The sequence below is a fragment of the Mesocricetus auratus genome, unplaced genomic scaffold (genome assembly GCF_017639785.1).
Source record: "Mesocricetus auratus isolate SY011 unplaced genomic scaffold, BCM_Maur_2.0 Super-Scaffold_100020, whole genome shotgun sequence".
Classification (NCBI taxonomy): domain Eukaryota; kingdom Metazoa; phylum Chordata; class Mammalia; order Rodentia; family Cricetidae; genus Mesocricetus; species Mesocricetus auratus.
In genome coordinates this window covers 5,918,976-5,944,293 of record NW_024429201.1, presented here as the reverse complement: position 1 = coordinate 5,944,293, position 25,318 = coordinate 5,918,976, and the positions used below count along the sequence as shown (strand labels likewise).

Below are 25,318 nucleotides of genomic sequence, written 5' to 3'. Positions count from 1 at the left end.
ACCAAAGGTGGAGACAATGGCAGGAGACTTCTATTATCATGTATAAAGGACAAGTAGTAACTACACCCCTTAATCCTAAAGACACTCTGTAGCTGCTGCATGACTACTTGGCCATCAGGTGCATATATCACCTAGACTTCAGGATGAGTGTAAACTTGCCTGGGCCTAGGTCTATTATTATTTAGATAGGAACTACCTAGGCTAGGACATCCAGCAGCCATTAAGCTAGTATCTTAAAGACAACAGGAGTCCAGGTTCTCTGAACTCATGGCAGGATGGAATAGATTTCTAATACACGGGACAAGCAAGAAAGAGATACCTTAATAGAGGGAGCCATTATAGGTTTAAAGAGAAATCTAACACTAGGGAAATGTCCAGAGATCTACAAGGATGACCCCAACTAAGAGCCTAAGCAATAATGGAGAGACTACCTTAAATGCCCTTCCCCTATAATAAGAGCACTGAGCCGAACTCCTGGAATCCAGTTATAGAGAGGGAGGAGTGATGAGCAAAGGGGTCAAGACCAGTCTGAGGAAATGCACTGAAACAGTTGACCTGAACAAGGGGGAGCTCATGGTCCCCAGGCTGACAGCTGGGGAACCAGCATAGGAGTGAACCAGGCCCCCTGAACGTGGGTGACAGTTAGAAGGCCTGGGAAGTCTATGGGGCCTCTGGTAGTGTATGGATGAATTTTGGGAGCCTATTCCCCATAGAGGGATACTCTCTCAGCCTAGACACATGGGGTAGGGCCTAGGCCATACCCCAAATGATGTGACAAACTTTGATGATCCCCCATGGAAGGCCTCAACCTCCCTGGGGAGCAGAAGGGAGGATGTAATGGGGGGTTGGTAGGGGACATGGGAAGATGGGAGGGAGAGGGAATTGGGATTGATATATAAAATAAAATTGCTTCTTTTTAAAAATCTAGTGGGACAAAAAAGAGGAAGAAGGAAGACCATCTCTCTGTTGTCGATTCCTGCAGCCTGCCCAGTAGGTTTCTTCTTTGTGGCCTGTTTCCCAGACACTCCTTTGAACATCTCAAGACCTTCTCCAGCACTGATTTCTGGCACTAGTCTGCAGGATTCTGGGGTAAGATACAAGAAGCTAATTAGGTAGGGAAGAAATTTGTCCTCAGGATGCTGGAGGGGAGCTTTCCCATCATTTCTCTTTTCCATACCAGGAAGACTTTCCTTGTTGCCTCCTTATTAAGATTTGGGCATGTCCCAGCAAGGCTCAGAAGCTGGGGTCTTGGTCACCAGCGAGTGGTGCTATTTTAAGAGTTTCTGAGAACTTCAGAAGATGGCACACAGCTGGAAGAAGTAGACCATTAGGAACAGATACAGAGGGTAATCTCCTTGGTCCTTTGCTGTCCTTCTGTTTCCTGTCCAGCAAGTGAAGAACAGCTCCCTCCTCCACAAGTTCCTGCTATGGGAAAATTCTGCATCGTAAGGAGCTCAGAAACAGGGATCCAAATGGCTAAGCCCTCTGAAGCTATGCTCCCAAATAAATTGTTCCTCTTTTAACCAACTTGCCTAGGTGATTTAGAACTGGAATCCCAAGACATGTCCTTTTTGCATTTCATTTTAGACATATATCTTAATACCTCACAGCATGCCATGTGAAGGTCAAGGCAGAGTAGGCCTCTTTCTGTCTGCCTGGCTCTTTCTCCTTTAGAGGATTTGGGAAGATGATACAGACTCATGGAGAAGAATTGTCTTAGAACTGGGAACTCCCTATAAGCAGAAAAATTGCTAAGATTCAATTCCCAAGCTGTTGCTGGCTTGCCAGTGCATCTTGGAAAATAACACACATCATTTGGATACAGCTTATATCTAAAGCTATTCTGAGTAGATTTCAGTTAGCCTAGAGAAGCAAACACAGGCAGTCCCTGACATGTGATGGTTTGACTTGCACACGCAGTCAGTAAAAACCACACTTCATATTTTGAATTTGCATATTTTTCCTGCTCTAGTGATAGGCAAAGCAACATCATTCTTTCCGATCTTAGGCAGACACGAAATCATGAGGAGTAGTGAATAGACAGAGCTGGCCTCGCCGCCCTCCGAGCTTGCAAAAACATCTCGATATTATCCAGAAAGGCATTTGTTCTGTGTTGCTGTTCCAGGTATATGCAGCTGAGATAAGATGTAGGGCCATCTTGGCACTAGCTGCATTCTGGGAGACCCCCAGAGTGTGTCAGCTGGATTCCCAGAAGGAAATATGGCATCTTCAAACTGAGAGATTAGGAAAGTTCCAAAAATAAGCTACATATAGTAGCAGGAACAACTTGGGAACATAGGAATAATGCAGTTCTTTCAGGGATCATGAGAACAGAGAGCCATTAGCTCTTAGGCCTGGAGAATGCAGTAGGAGCTGTGACCCCCAGTGGAGAGTCCTCACACCCTGGCAAGAGACTATAGTCTCCAACTGCATTTTCTGTCTCCTGCCAATTCCACCAGGAAGCAAGCCAGGGACTCATTGAAGCAGCCTGTGTGGCCAGTCTCCCTGAGCCTGTGGTGGTTTAAAAGAAAATGGCTCCTAAAGGAAGTGGCACTCTTAGGAAGTGTGGCCTTGATGGAGGAAGTACGTCACTGTTGGGGCGGGCTTTGAGGTTTCCTATGCTTGGGATAATTCCCAGTCAGTCGACTTCCTGTTGCCTGCAAGATGTACAACTCTCTGCTATTCCTCCAGCACCATGTCTGCCTACACACCACCATGCTCTGCGCCATGATGGTAACAGACAAGCTCTGAAACTGTAAGTGAGCACCCCTCTCCTGCCCCAGTCAAATGTTTTCCTTACAAGGGTTGCTATGGTCATGGTGTCTTTTCATAGCAATAAAAACTCGAACTGAACCAGAAGTTGGTACCGGGGATTGGTTTTTTCTGTGGTAGGCCTGATCACGTGCCCACGTGTTTGTTTTTAGGAATTTGGACTTTGGTAAGCAGTAGAATGCTTTAAGCACTGCTTAATGGGCAACGGAAAACCCAGGTGCTGAGAGTTATTTGAACTGTGCGGGGTTCACTCAAGAGGTATCAGAGGAAAAGAACTTTACTGTGTTTCCTAGAGATGTTCTTGTGATATTTTGGAGAAGAAAGTGGATGCTTTTTGCCCTTGTCCAAAGAGTTTGCCTAAGGCTAAAGTGAAGAGTTTTAGATTAATTCAGTTTACAAAAGAAATCTGAAAACAACCTAGTATAGACTGTGTCATGTGAATGTTTATTAGTGGTAATTCTAAGGAAGATTTATAATGAAAAGGAGCAAGTTGAGCAGGGTAAATTACAAAAAGTAAATTTTGAGGAGAAAAAGTACGAGGAAGTGAAATGAATCTAAATCCTGTGTTCAAGGAAGTAAACAGATTAAGAAATGGAAAAAAAGGGAGTGGCGACCTCATGATCCCACCCAGGTAAGTTTCCTACTTGTGGAAAGAAACTAAAGAAAAGCTTAGAGCTGGATGTGTCGGGGCACACCTTTAATTCTAGCACTGGGAAGGCAGAAGCTGTCAGATCTCTGAGTCTGAGACCTTCCTGGCCTACAGACCAAGTTTCAGGATAGCCAAGCTTGGGCAGTGAGAAACAGAAAGCTGGTGAAGATGTAATTGAATGAGGGATTATTGAAGGTTTTCAAGGGCTAGACTTAAACACCTCCCTTCGTGGGTGCGCGCGCACGCGCGCGCGCACACACACACACACACACACACACGCGGTTCAAAGGAGACTCTACAATAAGTTGACAAGGTAGGATGTGAAGTGGAAAAGAATTCTCCACTATGTACTTTTCCACATCAGTTACTTTATTCTTCCAGAAAAATCTCTCTCATCCCACAAGGTTTCCAGTTTATATACACATACAGACACAATTAGCAAATCTCTGGCAATAGCTAGGATACCCGGCAAGCATCTCTCAGGGCCTGAGAGGAGGTGTGGCTGGGAAACACCCAGGCATACCTGAAAGGGGTCAATAGCGGAAGGGGATGGGATTTCTAAGAGAGGGAAGGGAGTTTGTGTATTAACTACATTTGTGTGGTTAGTTAAGCTAAAAGTTAATAAATGTAAAAAGGGGGAAGGAAAATGTGGCAGCACTGTGCACTTTCTAAGCATTTCCAATTCCACAGGCTGGGAATACAACCTTGTGATAACCATGGCAACCAGTGTAGCTGCGAGAGGAAAATGGGTGGCATTTGATCCGCATTAGCATTTTCACCAAATGTTAGCTGATTAAAGAGGACCTCTCAGTCCTAGAGATTACATCTACAGTGGTTAGATCAAAAACTACGCCTATGTAGTGTAAAATCTGGAGGCTGATGGAGCACTTTTCCCACTGACACCAAGTGAGAAGGAATTCCTTTCTGCAGGTCTGGTTAAGTGATCCATAGCGGTTTCCTGTGTCTCTAGGGGTAAAGGCACAAATAGGTAATTTCCTATATTAAGATCTTGTGTCAATAAAACTGAGGTGAAGGTAAGTACAGAATATTAATAGCTTGTTAAAAGGGTAGAGTAGGGGCCAGTAGGTTGCACTCTCCTAAGAAGGCTGTTAGAGAAATCAGGGGCCCAGTTACGCTTATCAAGAAGGCAGACATGCTGTATCTTCTTCCCAGTGCCTGTCCTATGAGACTCTGAATATGGCCTATTTGCAAGGCTCCTCTCCTTTCCAAGTGTCCTGACATAAAAGATAATTGTGGGGGGCTAGCTTCTAAGTTTATATAGACTGGACTATGAAAACAAAGATTTCTTGCTTATGTGAATACTTTCACACCAGGGCCCCACGGTGTGGGGGGTTAGGTCATCCAATATAATGATTCATGAAGGAATTATGCCCAATAGTTGATTGATATACTGCTGGGGATCTTTGGGGAGTCCCACTAGGGAAAAAAGAGTGCTATCCCTTCACAGGTGTTTACAGAAGTGACATCAACTCTTCAAAAGGCAAATATTCCCATTGCCTTGCACTCTGGGTATCCTCCATCGGAATGTGTGATGCTGGAGTGGGTCAGCCTTGTGATTTTGTTAGCTGAATTCTCACTGTTTAACCCTGTGACCTGTAGCAAGAGGCTATGTTCCAGCCCCAGTAAGCAGCAGAACTTGGTCGTTTCAGCCATGTGATTCCGGGTTTAGAGTTAATGATAGAATAATATCATTATGGAATAAAGCAGCTGAGGACACGCAAGTGTCAGGGATGTCCCTAATTAGAGGCCTAGTAGAGAGATCAGTGCATGAAGCTGTGAAGTTGAAGACTGGGAACCCGGATGTTGGGGATGCCAGAGCTGTGGGATACCTGCAGAGGAGAGCTGCTAATGGGGAGCGGAACCAGCCAGAGAGAAAGAAGTGTGTTGCAGTCAACACATGGAGTTGGGGATCTAAAGAGTGTTTTGACATTAGACATGGAGATGCAGAGTTTGGAATTTGTTCATCTGGTTTTTGGTCTTGCTTTTGTCCAGTATTTCCTTGATATGCTCCCTTCCCTGTGTTTTAGAATGGGAATGTATATCCTGTGTGTTGTGGAATATTAGTTTAAGATGTGTTACATTATTTATGCTGTGGAATATTTGCTTAATGACACAAATACGTGTTGCACCTTTTCATGTCACATTTGTTTAACTCTGTAAAGCTGTGTTACTTTGCCTGCCTAAAATGTCTGACTGGTCTAATAAAGAGCTGAATGGCCAATAGCTAGGCAGGAGAGAGAAGCAGGCTGGGTTGGTGGGAAGATAGAAGGAGAAATCTAGTGAAGAAAGATGAATGAGAAAAGGAGGAGAGGGGGCTGGGGAGATGGCTCAGGGGTTAAGAGCACTAACTGTTCTTCCAGAGGACCTGAGCTCAATTCCCAGCAACCACATAGTGGCTCACAACCATCTGTAATGGGATCTGGTGCCCTCTTCTGGCATGCACTGTAACATGATAAATAAATCTTAAAAAAAAAATAAAAAAAAAATAAAAGGAGGATACTAGAAGCCAACCACCCAGCCACACAGCCAGCCACAGAGTAAAAAGGAAAGAAAGACAGATATGCAGAATAAAGAAAGGTAAAAAGCCCACAGGCAAAATGCAGTTAAAGGAAGATGTGATAACTTAAGTTAGAAAAGCTGACTAGAAACAGGCCAACACATCTGCATGGTCCTAACTCCAGCTCAATATCTGTGTCACAGAAATCTTAGTTAAATCAGTGACTGTCTGTGGTTATGTGTGAGAACTGAAAGGGAAGGCGTAAAATCTACAGAGAGAGAGAGAGAAAGAGAGAGGGAAGTGTGTGTGTGTGTGTGTGTGTGTGTTAGAGAGAGAGAGAGACAGAGAGAGACAGAGACAGAGACAGATAGAAAGGCAGTCACAGAGACATACACAGAGACGATTGCTTTTTTATCCATGAATTCCACATAATGCTATTAGCAAATTTCCTTTTTCTTTCTTTCTTTTTTACTTGTTTTTGTCACAAGGATATAATCTATTTTTGACAGCATCTCAAAAAGTGTGGGGGTGAATTGGGACTATATAGTCATCATCCAAATTCTACTCTGTACATAGCATCACCAATATGTAACCCCAGCACAACAGCATCTACATCACTAAGTCTAAGAGAGCTGGAAAAACACAGAGAAAATTCCCCCAAGGCAAGTGGAGGAAGGGACCTGAGGGAGGAGAGTCCACACTAATTGAGATAATCTTCTTATAGTGTGGAAAAGAACGGAAACTTACTCTGGTAACCTTAAAAAGAAAGGAAACAAAAAGAAAGGTAACAGTACAGCTCTGGAGCTATTAAAAATAAGTTTTGAGAAGTGTGCTTCGCTGACTCTGTGAGAGAAACAGAAGGTAGAATGGAGTTGTCTGTTTGCTGAGCTCTAGTATTCAAATATATTTCATGTTTCTTATTTGTTTATTATCGAACACCTATCTGAAGTTATCTATAAGGAAGCAACATTGTAACACAAATCTGAAAGACTCATCTTTCAAAAGCTCAGATAAACTAGGTGTGGTGGCCTGAACCTGTAATCCCAGGGACTTGGGGTGCCGATACCGGAGGGATGAGGACTTCAGACGAGCGTGAACTGCTCTGTGAAACCAATAAATAATAAATACATAAACTTTAGATGACTACAAGAAACAGACTAATGATAAAAAGGTTAGAGAATGACACTCAGGATGACATTTATGACTTGAGCAGTGCATTTTTAGTAAAAAAATAAAAAGTATTAGCTAGATACAAGAGAAATTTTTACCCACTAAGTAAAGCATTGGAGCAAAGAGAAAACAGATCCTTTTTTAAAAGAACAGATGGGTCTGGAGACAGAGCTCAACCATTAAAAACTTTTGCTGGACCACTAGATTCTGCCAACTAAAAATCTAAGGATCACCAGACAATGCCACCTGATGCCTATACAAAAGCGTCTCCGATCTTGCTGTGATCCCCTTTCTGGTGTGGCCAATTATGTATTTTAAACTTGCCTTGACTTATGACTTTGCTTTGCAAAGCTGTAATATTTCATGAAACTGCTTTCATATTGAACATAGAATTTGGGGTAACCTAATTAAGTTTAGAATAAACTACTTATTAATAGAAAAGCTGAGTTCCATTTCTAGCACCCACCTTGAGTGACTCTCAACCCTCTCTAACTCCAACTCAGCAGTCCTTTTTGGCTTCCATGGGTACACGCATATATATACTTTTAGTTACACACACACACACACACACACACCCCTACATAAATAAGAATTGTTAAAAGAAACGGAAATTCCTTGAAAATGAGGCTCAGTTAGAAATGGAAAGGAACAACATAGTATGTAAATAGCCACAGTCTATCAAGAAAACTACAGTCAGACTTAATGGCACAGACTAACGCAGCAAGACTAATGTGGGGTTGAGGCCACTGGGGGCTACATAGTGAGTACTAGAACAACCTGGTCTACAGAGTAAGAGCTGCCTCAAAAATTATGGGAGGAAGATAGAATCCAGTATCAATGTCAACAGGAAAGTATCTCAAGCCATAGTTATGAAGACTACACATCTGGAATGGTTTGAATAAGAATGGCTACCATCGGTTGATATATGTAAATGCTTAGGGAGTGGCACTATTTGAAAGAATTAGGAAGGATGGCCTTGTTGGAGGAAGTGTGTCACTGGGGTCGGCCCTGGGGTTTCAAAAGCCCAAGGCAGACCCAGTGCCTTTCTTCCTGCTGCCTGTAGATCTGAATGCAGAACTCTGAGCTCCTTCTCCAGCACCATGTCTCCTGACATTCTGCCATGCTTCCCCGACTTGCTGACAATGGACAGAACCTCTGAAACTGTAAGCCATCCCCAATTAAATGCTTTCCTTGATAATAGATGCTGTGGCTATAGTGTCTCCTCACAGCAATAGATCATTGACTAAGACAACATCTTAAGCATGTGCAAGGAGTGCAACCCATTTCAAAGAACCCCTGCAAAGATTATGTAGGCTGCACAGTCATGAGGTAAGCGCTCCTCTATGCACTCCATGTCAAGTCCCTCCAGCCTTACAACTGGAGTTCACAGTTCAGCCACCATCATCCAGCCCTCAGGACTCTGTTAGACTTTCATCTCAGTTGGCTCTGCCTGAAGGGGTCCTCATTATCCAGATGGCTCCCAAGGGTCAGAGGCTGTTAGTATTCACATCCTTGTAACACTCTGCCACAGTGAATAGAACCGATCTTCACAACCAAAGACAATGCAAAGATGATGGTCTCTGGCTTCTAAAGAGTTCACTTTTCCCATTTACTTCCAGCTGTCACTCTCAGGGAGGCTGGCTACTGTTTTCAAGGGGACATCATGCAGCCTTGTACAGAGACTGAAGGGAAGAGGGACGGGGTCTTCAGCTGGAAAGGAACTGTCTGTAGAGAAGAACTTCAGCCCCAGCTAAGCTTCCGCACAACCACTGCCCTAATAATGCCTACACTGGGTTTCATTTTTGGGTTTTTGTTTTGTTTGTTTGTTTTTCTGATGCAGGGTATAAACTCAGGGCCTGACATGTGCTGAAACAAGCTCTAACCTTGTCCTATGTAACATCCGCACTATACCTTCCTGAAAGCCCTAAAGCCAGAGTCACACACCACACACACACACACACACACACACACACACACACCCTCTACTGAATTTTCTGAGGCCCAGAAACTGCATGATGTGGTGTTTATCATCGTTTTAAGCAGCTAAGTTTAGGGATGATTTAATACATAGTAAAAGATAACGAACACAGACACTGGGTCCCTGAGATGGGGAAGTGGCTTTGGGATAAGGCAAACACCAGAGGTTAAAAGGGTTTTTGAGATGCACACTCCTGAAAATGTAAACTAATAGGCCTTGAACACATAGTAGGCTAGCACGAAGTTGAGAACCTTTAAGAACACTTCCAGTGAGGGACTTAGAGAGAAGTGAGGAACTCTCTAGTTGGAAGCCCCAGGGAAAGAGAGTGCTGTTGTGTGGCAGCAGAAAATTTAGCAATGCTGACTCCTTCAAGAGTGAGGAATTAAAAAGAAAAAGAGTGAGCAAGTTAAAAATATTCTTAGTGCATTGGATGTTATTTTAGACAACAGGGCCTCTAAAAGACAGTCTAGAGTCTTCCTATCACTGCACATTGTGTATGAGGCTAAGGATGTTCTTCAGATGAAGCAGAACTGTTTCAAGAAGCTATATTCCAGGAACTATGCATAAGGACTCTTACCCACCTTGACTTGATTCAGTTAGCAAGGTGTTGGCCAGCTAGTATTACAATTGGATAAAACTTTAGAGGCCTTGGCATAACCACGACACCAGAGATCATGTTTCTAAACACTGAGGCAGGCAACTATAGGTGTAACTTACAAACTTGGGATTCTGCTTAGCTTACTCAACAAAGCACTTAGCAGCTCAGAGCCCCATTCCCATTAGGCTGCACGCACCTGCTAATAAAGCAATTGGCTCCCAACAGCTTCCTAGAAACATTAGTAATTTTTCTTTTATGATAAAACTGGAATTTGGGGCAGTGGTGATGGGCAATGTCCTTCTGTATGCTGTGAATATATATGTTTCTCTTATTGGTTGATGAATAAAGCTGTTTGGGCCAATGAACAGTCAGGATGTAGCCAGGCAGGAAATATAGGTGGGGGCTACCAGACTAGGAAAGCACTGAGAAGAGGAAAGGAGAGGGTGAGTTGCCAGCGAGATGCAGAGAAAGCAAGAGACTCAGGCATCGCTGGTAAGCCAAGATCATATGGAGATACACAGATAAATAGAAATGGATTAGCAATTAAGAGAGAGCTAGCCAGTAAGAAGTCTGAACCATCAGCCAAACAGTTTGTAATTAATATAAGCCTCTGTGTGTTTATCTGGGACTGAACTGCTGCAGGATCAGGTGGGAAAGAAACTTCCATCTACACAGTGGGTTGATCTATCCTGGACTAGTTTGGAATATGTGCTCAGTAAAGCAAACTGTCCTTTAAGTGAAATTTTAGGGGAAATTATTTACAACCTATGCACAAGTAGCCATGGATAGGATAAAAATCAGATGCATCATGGGAAAAGGTATGGACAGTGAGCAAAGGCTTAACATAACTCAAACTTGTCACAAGAACAGAAAGCCACCCACACTCCTCTAGCATCCAAACTCTCCTCCCATAAAGAAAGCCCCAGATATAACCTGAGGCTCTTGAGTAAATCTTACTGAGAGCCCTCTGCTTTCTTGAAGTGTAATTATTCTGTACCTTTGCTTTGCTCCTGTATAAAATCTGTTGCTACTTCATCATGTTGTGTGTGGTTCTTCAGGTCTTTGCATAAGATGCCCAGAGTCTGGAAACACCAGCACAGTCAGAGATCACCGGTGACTTCATCACAAATGCCAATGAGAAAAGGCAAAAACTGAGTCTCCAAGTTAACCTTCATTTAGAATTTAAGAAAGGATGTTGAGAAAGAATTTGGTTAACATCCTAGAAAAACTTTGATCTCCTTTGTCCAGGAGGCTCACAGGAGAGGACAAAGGCATCAACGGAGATCTCAGTTTGGTCCCTCTGGTTTAGTAGAGAAGGTTTGCCACATTCTGAGACTGGTGATGTCTTGCCTCTGTTATCTTCCCCATTCACTGATGTCTGGACTCAGGCACATCTTGAGAGTCTGTAACTGACAGCATTAACCGTGAACTCCTCCAGAGTAGCACCTGGGCTAGCAAGCTAACTCAAAACAAACAATCCATTAACAGCATATGCTTGCTAAGCCATTAGCAACTTGCATGGGCAGGTTCCTTTTTACAATATAGAATTCAAAAGTGTCTGCATCCTTATTCCATACCAATTGGGGGTGGGGGTGTGTATGAACGAATTCTGTTGCGGTTAAGGAGGGAATCTCTGAGGACAGAGAACATTCCATGGAAACACAATCACCTTCACCTCCTGGCACCCATGCCCTGTGTTCTACTCTCTTATACTGGACAGGGCTGCCTCTAGAGCCCATAGGATACCATAGAAATGAAGGTGCAGAGCTTTCAAGGTAGCATACGACGTAATGTGAACTCTTCCCAGCTCCCCCTCCCTCAGATTCCTCATAGAGGAAGACTGGTAGTACAGAGTGACACCTATCATCCTGGGGAGAGGAAATGAGCCCCCCATACACACACAATCAGAAGAATGTAAACAAATGACCTTGGACAGGGATGGTCCAGTTTCCAGAGGCCCACAGCAAGGTATCTCAGTAAGTGCCAGTCACAGACAAAATAAGGCTGTGTTTCAGAAAATAAGTTTCTGGATTAGTTCCCAGAAAGAACTGCTCTCAAAACTTCATCTAGCACTGCCAAGTTCAGGAGGATGCAGTGTCAGAGGTCCAGGCTAGACTGTCCTCAGAAGGAGGGGACTGTCATCCACTCTTCCAGCACTAATACGTGACCTATGCAGGGTCTTGGACTCTTTGTACTTCAGTTTATATACCTATGGGCTAATATTTCATGGTAATTTTTTCTTACTTTCTAGACTACTGACATCCTACTCTGTGGAGCAAAGTCCAGACCCAACCAAGGACACAGCATCAGCATTAATCTTCTTGAAGATTAAATAGACTGACCCACGCATACCACTGGACACACAGTAAGAACAGAATAAATGTAAACTATAATTTAAAACAGTTTTGTGGCATCATCAAATGACCATTTCTATACCATTTCTCCTTAGCACTGTAATGTCATAAAAGACCCTTGAAGTGAGGAAGTTCAAGGTTGTTCTCACAGACATAGGGAATTTAAGTCCAGCCTGGGATAAATACATTTCCTCAGGAAAAAAAAGTAGCATTCACGCCTAATTCAATGAATATTTGATGTTTTACCCACTTTACTGTGGAGCGGTGACATTGGTGGATATTTTACTTAGAATTCATTTATAATGCCTGCATTAAGCACAATGAATGCCCCACGGTTGTGAGTGGCTGCTGATACACTGTCTTTCCCTTCTGTCTCCCTTATGGCCCTTCCTCCTGTATCTAGGCTGAGAGAGTATCCCTCCATAGGGAATGGGCTCCAAAAAGCCAGTTCATGCATTAGGGTTAAATACTGCTTCCATTGCCCGTGGCCCCATAGACTTCCCAAACCCCACAACTGACACCCATTGTCAGGGGGTCTGGTTCCCCTAGTTCCAGACACCTATGAACACCTGATTTTTGTCAAAGAAGCTAAAATCATACAATGGAAAAGAAGAAAGCATCTTCAACAAAGGGTGATGGCATAACTGGATGCTGATATGTAGGAGACTGCAGATAGATCCATGTCTATCACCATGCACAAATGGATCTTTCCAAAGGTCCAAATAGATCAAAGATTCAACATAAATCCAGCCACACCGAACCTCTTAGAAGAGAAAGTGGGAGGTACCGTTGAAAGCATTGGCACAGGAGACCACTGACTGAACATAACACCAGTATCACAGATACTGAGAACAACAATTAATAAATGGTACCTCCTGAAACTGAGGAGCTTCTAAAAGGCAAAGGAAATTGAACCTAGGTCCTTTGCAAGAATAGGTTCTCTTAATGGCTATCTATCCAGCCCTCCACCCCCACCCCTTCTCGACTCATCTAGAAACGTCTTCCCTTTATTTCTGTTAGGCAAATCATTCATGAGATCTGGGTTGTCTCTACCATTCACAGCACAATCAGAAAGCGCGAGTAACAACTGTACCCCCTGCTTGTGTCACTCAAACAGCATTTCTCTCCACAGAAAACGCAAATCTGTAATTTTTTTCTTTCCAAAGGCCCAATGACATTTCCCGGGACATTGAGAGATGGGCTTCTCTTTAGTGGAAGCAGAATCCTGAGCTTCCTATTAATGCCATCGTGGTTCTGGGTCCTGAATCTCAACACTGAAGATTCAGCAAGTGTTCTCTGTGGAGATTATAAACTCTCATGTGCGACAGGAACTTGCTTCTCTTCCTGCCTTGTAGACCACCAGCCGTGGCTTGGTGTAGAAAGCGTTTCATTTCAAAACTCGGAAAGATTAGCCTGTTAGGTGCTTTTGCCATGCACAGCATTGGAAAACACATGTTTGTGGTTCATAGAAGGAAATGCCACTCACAAGTCAACTTCACCTCAGGTTTTGAAGCCTGCTGCTTCTTCCCAGACGGAGGGCATGGCTCTGAGTAACGCAAGAGAACCCACACACCAGGATCCATCTGCCACCAGAGACAGACAAGTACCCTGACTTCCTCCTCACCAAGGGGGACAATTCTGAGATGTCCCCTCAAAGGTTGTCAGGATTAGACCTTAGTTATCCACAGTAGTAACCTACGCTGTCTGACTCACTTTTCAGTCACACTACCATATTTCCTGGCATTATCTCGCAAATAAATAACCTGCATCCACATCTTTATATGGAATTAGCTTTGGGGTGGGCACATCATGATCTGAGGTTGTATTTCAGAAGTTGTACAGGCAGTCTCATGGACCTCCTGTGATTATGACCTCTGAAATGTTAAGAGTCAGCGTTAACTGGCCTTTCTAACTGGAAAATTCCTAGGCCATTGCCCCAGTCCCTGCACAGACCAGGAAAAACTGGTAGATTGCAGAGAGTGGGCTACAGCAGAGTACTGGAAAAATGTGGAAAGGCTTAGAAAATACTGACGAAGGGAGGGCAGCTATTAAGTACACCTGGGCTAGGCAGGCGAGCTCTCTGGGAGTCTGTGTAGGCCAAGGAGGCTAGGTTTTGATGTCCTTGTTGGCAACTTCAATCTGGCTGACACAAGTTCATAGAAATTGCTTAAGATCAGTGGGACATAGAGAAAGAGCATGGAGCGTGGATAAACGAAAAGGAAAGCCAGACTTTTGCAAACCTGCTGCAGAAGGCAGAACAGGAAGATGGACACACAGAAAATGTCTGAGAAACCCAGCCATGCTGAACCAAACTTGAAGAAACCACTTTGAGACACTGTAGAACATCAATCACCCTGTCCAAGAGAACAGGCCATGAACTTACTAAAGCAATTTGAGGGATCCAAGATAGGAAGGCCAGTTTGGAGGCCTGCAGGAAAGCAGTTTGCTATTTTCATCCCAGAAGCTAAAGCTATCAGTGGAAGGAACTGACAAAGATAAAGCTCAGGAAGCTGAAAATACCCATAACTGACTGAGGTCCCATTGGAGCTAAGGAAGAAGGGGACAAAAACAGACCCAGGGTTGAATATTCTGCCACCAGAGCAAACCCATCTTCAGGGTTTGAGAAAAATCAGCTCTGATCTCTGTTAACCACTGGCTTCAAGGAACCTGAGCAAATAGAACTGATCTAGGAGAGAAATGAAGGCTTTCAGCAGATGGGGTTACAAGTCCACTTAGAGTGGCTAAGAGGTTGCTGCTCCATGAACTGGAGCCTGGCAGTTCAGAAGGGACATCATCCTATCTTAAAAGAGGAAAACACCAGCATTTGGTCCAGTAGATGCAGTCATCATAGTTCTACCTTAATGATTGCTGAGAGGAAGACCATCAGAAGAGGAAATAACTGCTGCTGTCCACGTGACTAAAATGCTAAGATCTAGTAGGTGCGGAGAATACCCGGGTGAGGCCAACACACAAGCCGCCTGATAAATTTTCGGTTAGCTTCCCAAATAGAAACCCACAGGTTTGTCTTTACACTACAGGGGCCCGTGAGTGGCACACATAGCTTCCCTTTGCTGACCTGATTATATCAACAACACTGCGGGTGCCCTTGCTTCCATCTGGATCCAGCCAACGTGTGGCTCTGAGAGGAGGTCAGAGAAGGAGATAGCTGGGGGATGCAGGTAACTGGCTTCCCTGGGTTCCCCTAAAAGGCCATTCCAGACACACAAAGGATCATTACTTCTCAAAGAGGCCTAGAAGAGGCTGGAAGAACTCCATGGCCTTCTTTTCTTGTCCCTTTATCTAGTAGCCCCTGAATGACAACTGTTGCTGTCAGACACAGATTTTTTTTTCCTCTAGCCCTGTAGTTTCCTAAGACCCCACCCTTTGAATAACCCACCTGAATATGCCATCTCTTTCCTGTTATGCATTTGGTGCACTGGTAGTGACTGGAGAAGGGTTGAGCCAGCCAGCTGGGCGCAGTAGGAGGAGAATGAGAGTAGCTCCGTATTATTCACAATTTACAGATCTTAGGAAGAGCTGGTACTCAATACATGTCAAGTTCAAGGATCAAAACAAAGATCTAGACAGGGCCCAAAGTAGTTGCTCTGAAAAGCTTTTCCACATGACCAGGTAGATGCTAAGACTAAGGTCCAAAGGATGTACAAGTCGGGCTGGTGATGAGAGTAAAGGTTCAATCCATCCACAGGGCCAGTGGTTGGCAATGAATCTGCTGCTCATTTGGAGCCAACAAAAAGTGTTACAGTCCTACATCATATTCCCAGAAGTCCCTTAGCCTCAGGGGGCACCTGTGAAGGACCCAGTGCAAAAATCAAAGGTCAACTCCAGTAGGTGATCGGCAGGCGGAGAGACTGAGAAATTCCTTTAGAAGCCACTGTCACTCACATGGCTTTTAGAGTCTGTGAGCAGTAAAGTCAGGAACCTTGGGAATCCAGCTAGCAAGTCACACAGTGAGAAAGGCTAGTAGTTCAGCTAGAAGGAAAGCGGGCCCACTTAGAGACCAATCATTCATTTGCGGTCAAAGAAAAGACTCACAGTTTGAGGGGAACACACACCAGGTAGAATAAAGTCTTCTGCTGAGACAGCACAGCGGGGAGGGAAGGCTGAACTGGGGCTGGCTGAAGGGCTGTCTGTATACCAAGTCCTTCCCTGTTCCACCAGCCAGCTTCCAAATAATGACACGGAGACTTCTTATTAATTATGAAAACTTGACCTACGGCTTAGGCTTGTTTATAACTAGCTCCTATAACTTAAAGTAACCCATTTCTGTTAGTCTATATTTTGTCACATACTGTCCATTCTGCTTCTCCCATGCCCCCTGATATCTCTGTCCTTCTTATTTCCAGAGTCCTCTCTGTCCCTGAAAGTCCCACCTATACCTCCTGCCTAGCTATTGACCATTCAGCTCTGTATTACACCAATCACAGCAACACACCTTCACACAGTGTCCCCACGGTGTATTCTAAAGCATAATTTGCAGAAAGTAGGAGACTCCAAGAGACATTTTGTAATACAGGGATCCACAGGAGAGAAACAAGGACAGTGGTGGGTCTGCCTGGCATCAGGTGCCAGCCTAGGCTCACAGACAGACTAGGTTTGGACTCCATGAAGACAGCATCACTGCTCCGAATAAGACTGAAGACAGTCATTTCTGTTTGTATTTGGAAGCTCTCTCTATCTAAGACCCAGAGCCTGGGCAGGCAACAGCATCTAGGGGGTGACACATGACCAATGAACAAAATTGTGGCACCCTTCCCCCATGGGGGTCTGTTGACCTGCTTGTGACTAGGAGTTTCTAGCAAAACACTTCTCGTCCCCTCCTTCCAGTAAGGCCTGCATGCAAGTTCCTGTTTTCTGTCCATCCTTATTGTCTAAATACAATTCCTGTTTTTGGCCCACCCTTTTGCCAGAGGGGCCTGGGAATGTAAGCTTCTGACCTTGGTGGTTTTCCACCATGCCTGCCATTGGTATATAAGGCTCCACTCTTGTTAAAATAAATGCCATTCTCCTTGCAAGAATGAGCTGCTGTCTTTGTCTTCATTTACATCCCTAGCTCTTTGCCTTGGATTGTTGTGAAGTATTGTAGTGCTGTAAAACCGCAAACACCGGCTCGCTACACAAAATGTCCCAGAGGCCTTATTAAGCAAATAAGACACTACCCAAGGCTCTAGGAAGATGTGGATAGATGAGATTTGTAGAAGATAAAATCCCCACCCTAACCCAGCAAGCCAGTAAGACTTATAAACCAACAAATACTAAGCAGAAACACTAATACAACCTGTTCCCATAGACTGGTAGGCATTGGCATGATAGATAAGGAAAGAGTAGTTTGGTTTTATACCATTCAAAATATGAACAAGGATAGAAAATAATTGGGAAGAAAGGCATGATGGGAAAGATATACTCCTAATTATTAATTTCAATCCTTTTAAGACCACACTGATAGAGGTCAAAGACAGAGACAAGATCTAAAGGAAAGGCCCCCAGTGCGCTGCTCAGAAGGTGTGGGATTGGCCTCCTCGGTTCTCATTAGAACACCATTACATCTTCACAAGCGCAAGCTCTAGCTTCCAGGTGGCGATGAAGCTCTAGCTTCTAGGCTGTGATCTTCTGTGAGCACAAAAAGGGTGAAAATGAATACTCCAATCATTTGCTACTTTGTAATTGCCAGGAACAAAAAAGCTTGTTTCTCAAAACACTTCACTGTCAGTTCCTAACAGGATGGCTGACCAGCCTATCAGAAGTTGGCCACCACCTTGCTGTCTTCTAATTATATCCTGTGTTATGGTTTCTTGTTTCCATCACACTTCAGTTGGGTGTCTGTGAGGAAAGAATGCCTTCCCATGGCCTAAAAATAATGGGCAGTAGCAACTGCAGCTACTGCTTGTTATGTTCTAGCAAACTAGGAAGCTTTGAGTTTTACTCTAGTCTTCACAATGACCCTAAGGACTATACTCAGGGCTGTTTCCCAGCGTAGAAAGCTGAGGCTCAGAGAGCTTATGTTGCAGCTTGTAGATGAAGAGTTGGGATGTTAAGCATGGAGCCCTTGAATCCAGGCCTAGAACCATGGAGCTACAATGCAGAAGTGGTTGTTTGCCTCCACATAGATTAGAGAACTAGGTTCCAAAGCCTACAGTGGAGAGAAAAATCCAAGTATCATGCATATGTATCCCATGGAAACTTTTGGAAGCAAAATTGGGGCAAAGTTATGTTTAAAATGAATGAACAAACCCAGTTTATGTATGGTAAGAGATGATGTTGAATCTTTCAGAAGAGCTTTCATCATCAAAACAGCTTTCACCATAACAAAACTGATTTTGTCCATGCATTTGAAACTGACATTCTCCCATATTTTATTTCTAAAGATTTCCATGAAACATCTTTTTCTCTATTATCACAACACTTCCAGGCATAGTCCATAATCTTCCATAAGCTGAGTAGTGGTATGGAGGTCAAACAGCATCCCAGGAAAGAAGTAGCCAGTAGGGTAAATGCCAGTTATGGCTTGTTATTCCCAATGCAAATACAGTTGAAGGTCATTTCACTGGGTTTTGTTTTGAACAAAATGTATTTATTGCCTAGTTTAGCATATAGTATGAACTATTGAGTGAGTCACATCACTCAAGGGAAGATCACATAAAGAAATACAGGAAACTGTTTAAACATACAGTACGGAAAGGAGTGTGCTCTGAGATGCAGGAGACAGCTAAACAAACTCTTCCTTGTCCTGTTGGTTTTTGACTTAACAAAAAAGTTATTAAAAAGAATAAGAAATAAATAATAGAATTTTCTATAAATTAAAATGTAATAAAACTCCAATTATTATTATGAGTAAACACTTCCTAGTGATAACATTGATTTTTTTCAGAGTTAAATGCAAACTTAGAAGCATCAGTTGTGATGGAAGAGGAAAAAGACCCTTGCTATGAAGTGTCCTGTTTTGCATTTCAGAAATCCAACCTACTTTCTCCCTGTTCCTCTTTAATCCCCTAACCTGCCCCCAACTTCACCCCCACAGAAGCCTCTAACTTCCCTCCACCTGTACCAATCTCCCTGCCTCGAGGAGGTCAAAACGAACTGAGGATGTGTTAAAGTCCAAATCTTTCCATTTCATTTACATGAATAAATTTACAACAAATCATTTTTAAAGAACAAGCAATCACATTTCAAGCGTTTAAACCAGAAATACTAATCAGATTCTTAGCAACAAGAACAGATGGTCTCTGGTGACATAAGCGAAGCCATAGAGGGGCACCTGCTTACTTCCACACGAGCAACCAGGGAGCCTTGACTTTGCTCTTCTGGAAGTTGATGAGGAGACTTCAGATAGACACTGAAAGGAATTATTTCCTGTATGAGACTCAGTGTAAGCTCAGCAGAGGCACTTGGTGGCACCAGCTCTCACGGCAGTACCTACACAAAACATGTCTTTCAGTTCTTGAGGTCCCTGAAGGGATCACAGCGTTCGGACACAGCAATTACTTGCAGAACAAATTGGCCTGCCACTAATGGCAGAGCCTGAAGGACAGTCTGAGGAGAAAACAACACGGATCCACAACTGACAGTTGATCTCTGATGGCTTTAGAAGTGCTGGACCTGAGGAGTGCTCTTAACAGGAATTATGCAACTGAGAAGGGGATTTTGCTATTTCTGTGGTTTGCAAGATGAGGATTAAGGCCACCACAAAAACTTTTAGACAAAAGGTCTGCAAGGACAATGATGATAAGTTTTCAAAGCCAGCACATGTTATATCTGACACACATACACACACACACACACACACACACACACACCAAAAGAATATAGGTTTTTACATAGCATAATCTTGAGGTTTGGTGTATAAACTACACCAAGAATATTCTGAACATATATCAAGGCTACCAATACTACATGATAAATAGTAACAAGAGGGTTTAGGCATATGGCTCAGAGAGGAAAATGCCCATGTAAAATGTAAAAGCTGAACGTTGTTGCATGTCTGCAGCTATAGCACTAGGGTTGTGAGCATGGAGACAGACAGGCACTGGAGTTCAGGGCTTGCCTAAGCAATTAGTGAGTTCTTGACTCAATGTGACACTCTGCCTCAAAAAATAAAAGGGGGAGATCCATACAGGAGGACACATGATGTCACCCTCTGACCTACACACACACACACACACACACACACACACACACACACACACACACGCGCGCGCGCGCACACGCACACACACACGAACACACCTATTAAAGCAAGCTTTGGTGAGTCCTTAATATCTGTATATTATAGTTCTTAGCCTCAGTAGGTTTAGCATGGACCCCAATTAAAACCGTTGGCCAGGAAGGTGCTAATCTCAAAGGAGACTGAGATCAGGTTTTAAGTAAAAGACACAATGATCGTTACTCGGGGCATAGGGTTGTTGACTACCATCATCAAAGAATTAGCTCCGTTCAGATTAATAAGGAACCAGAGCCAATTCATATTATTTCAGTGTTCCCCTGAGGCTTAATCATGTGAGGGCATTGAAAAATCTCCAAGGAATTCTCATGAAGCACAACATTTCTGGAGTATTGCATTGATAACATTTTACCATTTTAGTAGAATTTATCTACATAAATGTAATTAAAAGGACAGAACATAATCATTTTCTTGAAAAAGATGAATAAACATAAAACTAAAAAATCCAAGCACTATTCATAGTCCTTAACTATAATAACGAAGCCAAACTCACCCTTGCTTTTGCATTCTAAAATAAACACAAAATTAACTTTCCTCCTGAGGGCCACATTAGAGATCCACAGAGCTACCACTAGAGGGCACCATAAACAGACTACAGAACAAATCCCCTAGACCTTGACTCTCTGGCACAGCCTTTGTCTTACTGAGTTTTAAAAAGTTAATGACAAAAGAAGATACTTATCTTTGAGACTTGGTTGACTTCTTCCCCTATATCTAGTTTCCACAACATCTTCATCAATATGACTTGGGGCATTTCCACTAGGGTGCCAAGTAACTTTAGGAGGTTCCGCCTGAGTAACACCCAACCAGACACTTCGATTCATGTTTCGTTTACTGTAAAAGCTTTTCAGATATTTTACGATGCAGCACCAAATTATAGAATGACGTGTGATCATCCTGAGATTTAGCAAGGGGATACATACATTTGTTTTGGTTTTCTTAAGAAACACATATGGAAGCTGAGGAAATGGTTCAGTAGATTACAGTTTGCTCTGTTAAGTATGACGACTTGAGTTTGAATCCCCAACAACCATATTTTAAAAAAAGAAACCGATGAAAGGTGTGGTGGTGCACGCCTTTAATCCCAGCACTCTAGAGAAAGAAGCAGGTGAATCTCTGTGAGTTCAAGGCCAGTCTGATCTACAAAGCAAGTTCCAAGACAGCCAGGACTGCACAGTAAAGCCCTGTCTCAAAACAAAACAAAACAAAAACAAGCAAACAAAAACAAAAATGGCATGGTTATGCATGTAAACCCAACATTGGGGGTGAGGGGCAGAAAGGTAGATCTCAGAAAATTTCTGGAGAGCTGCCCAGCTGAAACACCAAGCTTCAAGTTCAGGGTGAGACCCTGTCTAAAAGGAACTGGGTGAATAGTGACAGCTGGTGATAGCCAGTGTCTTTTGGCGTCTGCACGCGCGCGCGCGCGCGCGCACACACACACACACACACACACACACACAGTTTCCATCAAAAGGTCCTGTATATATGAAGATGTAAGTAAACTTGAAAAGAGAAACCCTGAACTAAGACTGTCACAGAAGGGGTTCTCTGCTCAAAAACAACCACCTGGTGGAGTGTTTCACAAGATTTAGCCAGCAATGTATACAGGGGCCACTACAGCTGTCATTCAAGGTGGGGCGAGCTACATCTTGAGCTCACTCACACACACACACACACACACACACACACACACACACACACACAATCAATCATTCAATCAATCATATTGTGGAGCAGGTTAACCCCTTTTAAAATATCTCCTAGGTCCAGCCATTCCTTTCTTCCCTACTTTTAGCAAGTTCAGAAGAAACCACTATTGAGAGCTGGTATGTGTCCTTCACACCCTTACATGGAAGGGCCTCCATTCACCTTACAGTCATCTCTCTATGTCTGAGGATTAGCATCATGGATTTAAGAAAAGATGGAAATCAGTCAAAGAAAAGCTCAGCTATACTAAGGAGGTATAGGCCTTTTTCTTGTTACTCTCTGAACAATGTGGGATGAAAACTTTTTTTTTTCTTTTTGGATTTTCGAGACAGGGTTTCTCTGTATCATTTTGGAGGCTGCCCTGGAACTCGATCTGTATACCAGGCTACCCTCGAACTCACAGAGATCCACCTGCCTCTGCCTCCCAAGTGCTGGGAATAAAGGTGTGTGCCACCAATGCCAAACTGGGATGAAAACTATTTACATAATATTTTAAATGTATGTGGTACTATAAGTAACCTAGAGACAGCCTAAAATATACGGGAGGATATGTGTGGGTTATATGCAAATCAAATATGTAGATTATATGCAAATATATTTTGTAAGAAGAGATTTGAGCATCCACAAAAGGTCACTGCAAAGGTTCCTAGAACTAACTCCCCGTGGATACCAAGACATAAATGTGTAGTCTATTGTAGTCCAAGAGGCACTCTTTCTTTTCTTCTATTTAGATTGTTTACTTTATCCCTTCCACTGGACTGAAAAATTATACTTTCTTCCTATTCTTTTAGTACTTTATTTTCAGGCCAATATATATATATGTATATGTATATATTCATTTAAATTCCTCAGGATCTTTTAATATGATCTCCCCTGTTCCCATCTTTGATGCATCTATTATTGCATTGCCTTCACCCCCTCTCCTTTTAACATTATTATCTCCCAGCACTCATAGAAATTTCATTCCAAAGTTTCTAGTGTTGGTAGTGAGAGGAGCATTTCTCTTCCACAGCTCCCTTCACTATGTTGCTGGAAGTCCATAAGTAACTTCCTGGTCTTTCTTTTAATCCAGCTGAATATCATTAACCCTTTGGGTTTTTTTTTTTTGCAAAACATGTTTAGTGTTTTGTATATTCCGGTCTTTCTACCTTCCATGAATACTGCCCTACAGTCTACCTTCACTGAATTGGAAACAAATGTCATGCCTGTAATGATTTGAATAGGAATGGCCAGTATGGACTCATATATTTGAATGCTTGGTACCTACTTGGTAGAACTGTTTTGGGAAGGATTAGGAGGTGTGGTTTTGTTGGAGGGGTGTGTCACTGGGGGTGGGTTTTGAGGTTTCAAAAGCCTATGCTAGGCTCAGGCGTGCTCTCTCTCTCTCTCTCTCTCTCTCTCTCTCTCTCTCTCTCTCTCTCTCTCTCTCTCTCTCTCTCTCTCTGCCTTCAGCTTTCAGATGACATATAAGCTCCAGTGCCTGCCTGCCCGCCGCCAGTGTCCCATCATATTTTCTCTAGCCTTGAGTCCTCTAATACAGAACAAGCTTTCCTCCCCTTGTCCATCAAATCCTCTGTGTTTATTTCTTCACTGTGATTTTTATTATATCGTGGGCAACTCCTCCTCTTTTCCTCCATCCAAACACTGCGTTTCCTAATTCTATCCAGGCATAAATTTGTGAGAGTCTCATGCCAGCTACTCCATATCTATCCTTATTGATTGAAGCTCCTGAAGTCTGTTTCACAGTTTAACATTGATTATGTATACTCTTACGCCTTGCATTAAATGATCACATCCCCTGTATTGGGAAGCAGCATTTGTCATTTATTGGTGCTTTCATTCAGATGACAGATATAGTAAGCTTTAAATTTGAGTTCAAAATAAAAACACTTTAAAGGATAAATACAAAGCACCTGTAGTATTTGTAGAATTTTTTTTCTGGGTTGGCTTTATGAGTGGCTTTCAGGTGTCTCTTATGTCTTCCTATCACTTTTATAGTCTTTCACATATCTGAGGACAGTGAGTGTGCAAGTCTCTGTGTGTCATACATTGCAGACAAATGCAAAGACACAGGGCACAAAAACTATCCAACCCACTCACACGCACACGTCGGGTATGGTACAATCTGGACACAGCTGTCTGGGTTTGCACCTCTATTCAAGCAGTTACCAGCCATGTGGCTATATTATCTTGGCAAGCTCTTCTCAGAGCCTTAGTTTGCTGTTTACAGAATCACAAGTGGAACCGCATTCTCTAAGACGATTCATTGGAGAGGAGAAAATAAGTAGATGTGTGGGTCTTGAGTTACTGCACTTGAAACAGCATATGGCAGTCTGTTGACCTGGATAGCACACTTCAGAAGGGAGACACCCACTCCTCACACAATTGGTTATGGGGCCTCCAAGCCAGAAGACTGGAAAAGCCCTGGCTCCACCTTGGCATGATCAGGACCTGGAATTCAATAGCAGTAGGATGGGGTGGCGTTTTGCCTGCCTCACTAGCCGGTCGGCTTAGGATGGGTGACTGAGGTTAGTGCCTACCCTTCTGTGGGCAAGACTAGAAGGCTGAAACCGAAGTCACCGGCAGAGCCATCAGCTCGACATCCACACCTGGGAAAACCCCAGCTCCTGTAAGGAGAGGACTCAGGATATCTGGGTTGGAATCTCAGGGCAGCCACCTGTTAGCAAGGCAAGCCTGCCTTTCAGGTTGTTTTCCATGAAACTTGGCAGGCAGCCGACTCTTCTCTGGAGGTCAACGTGCAGGGAATACTTTTTTTTTTTTAGACCAATTAACACTTAACTTTCTTCATCATTGACACAGGAATGATAACAGTCCCTGCCCTTGTTTGGGTGGTGTGAGTTTAATTGTTTATATAGAATATGCATGGAAGAGAGCCCAGTGTATATGAAATGCACAGTATTAATCTCTTGTATGTGAGCACATGATTTTAACACAAGCACATTTTAGGTGATACCATCCTACATGGAATACAGGTAACTAGAATTTCCAGAAATGTTCATCTTTATTAGCCCACCTGCTGATACAGATATTTTGAATCTTGTCTTGTACTGCATATCTTCTTATTGGCCTCCCTGTCTGGCTTCTGCACTCTGCTTTTTTTTTTCTAATATAGTCTTCTTCTTTTCCCTGGCCCCCGATGTTTGAATTCTCTGTACTCTTGCTATTTTGTCAGAAAGTCAAGGACCACTTGGTGGCTACCCTCACTTAAAGGCACCCCAGATCTCTGGGAGACTTCAGCTCTCCCCATCATAAGACTTCTTGATAACTCTAGAGTGAATCTCCTTGTGTGACAACCCTTTAAGTGTGTGTGTGTGT

The 25,318-nt window shown here is 43.2% G+C and overlaps 1 long non-coding RNA gene across 1 annotated transcript; it reads left to right on the top strand.

Moving 5' to 3' along the window:
- The first annotated feature begins 2,644 nt into the window (after positions 1 to 2,644).
- On the top strand, positions 2,645 to 12,087 carry LOC110339524. Its single transcript, XR_002381590.2, has 2 exons — positions 2,645 to 2,755; positions 11,937 to 12,087. It is a non-coding gene; the product is annotated as an uncharacterized LOC110339524 (long non-coding RNA).
- Positions 12,088 to 25,318: the final 13,231 nt, after the last annotated feature.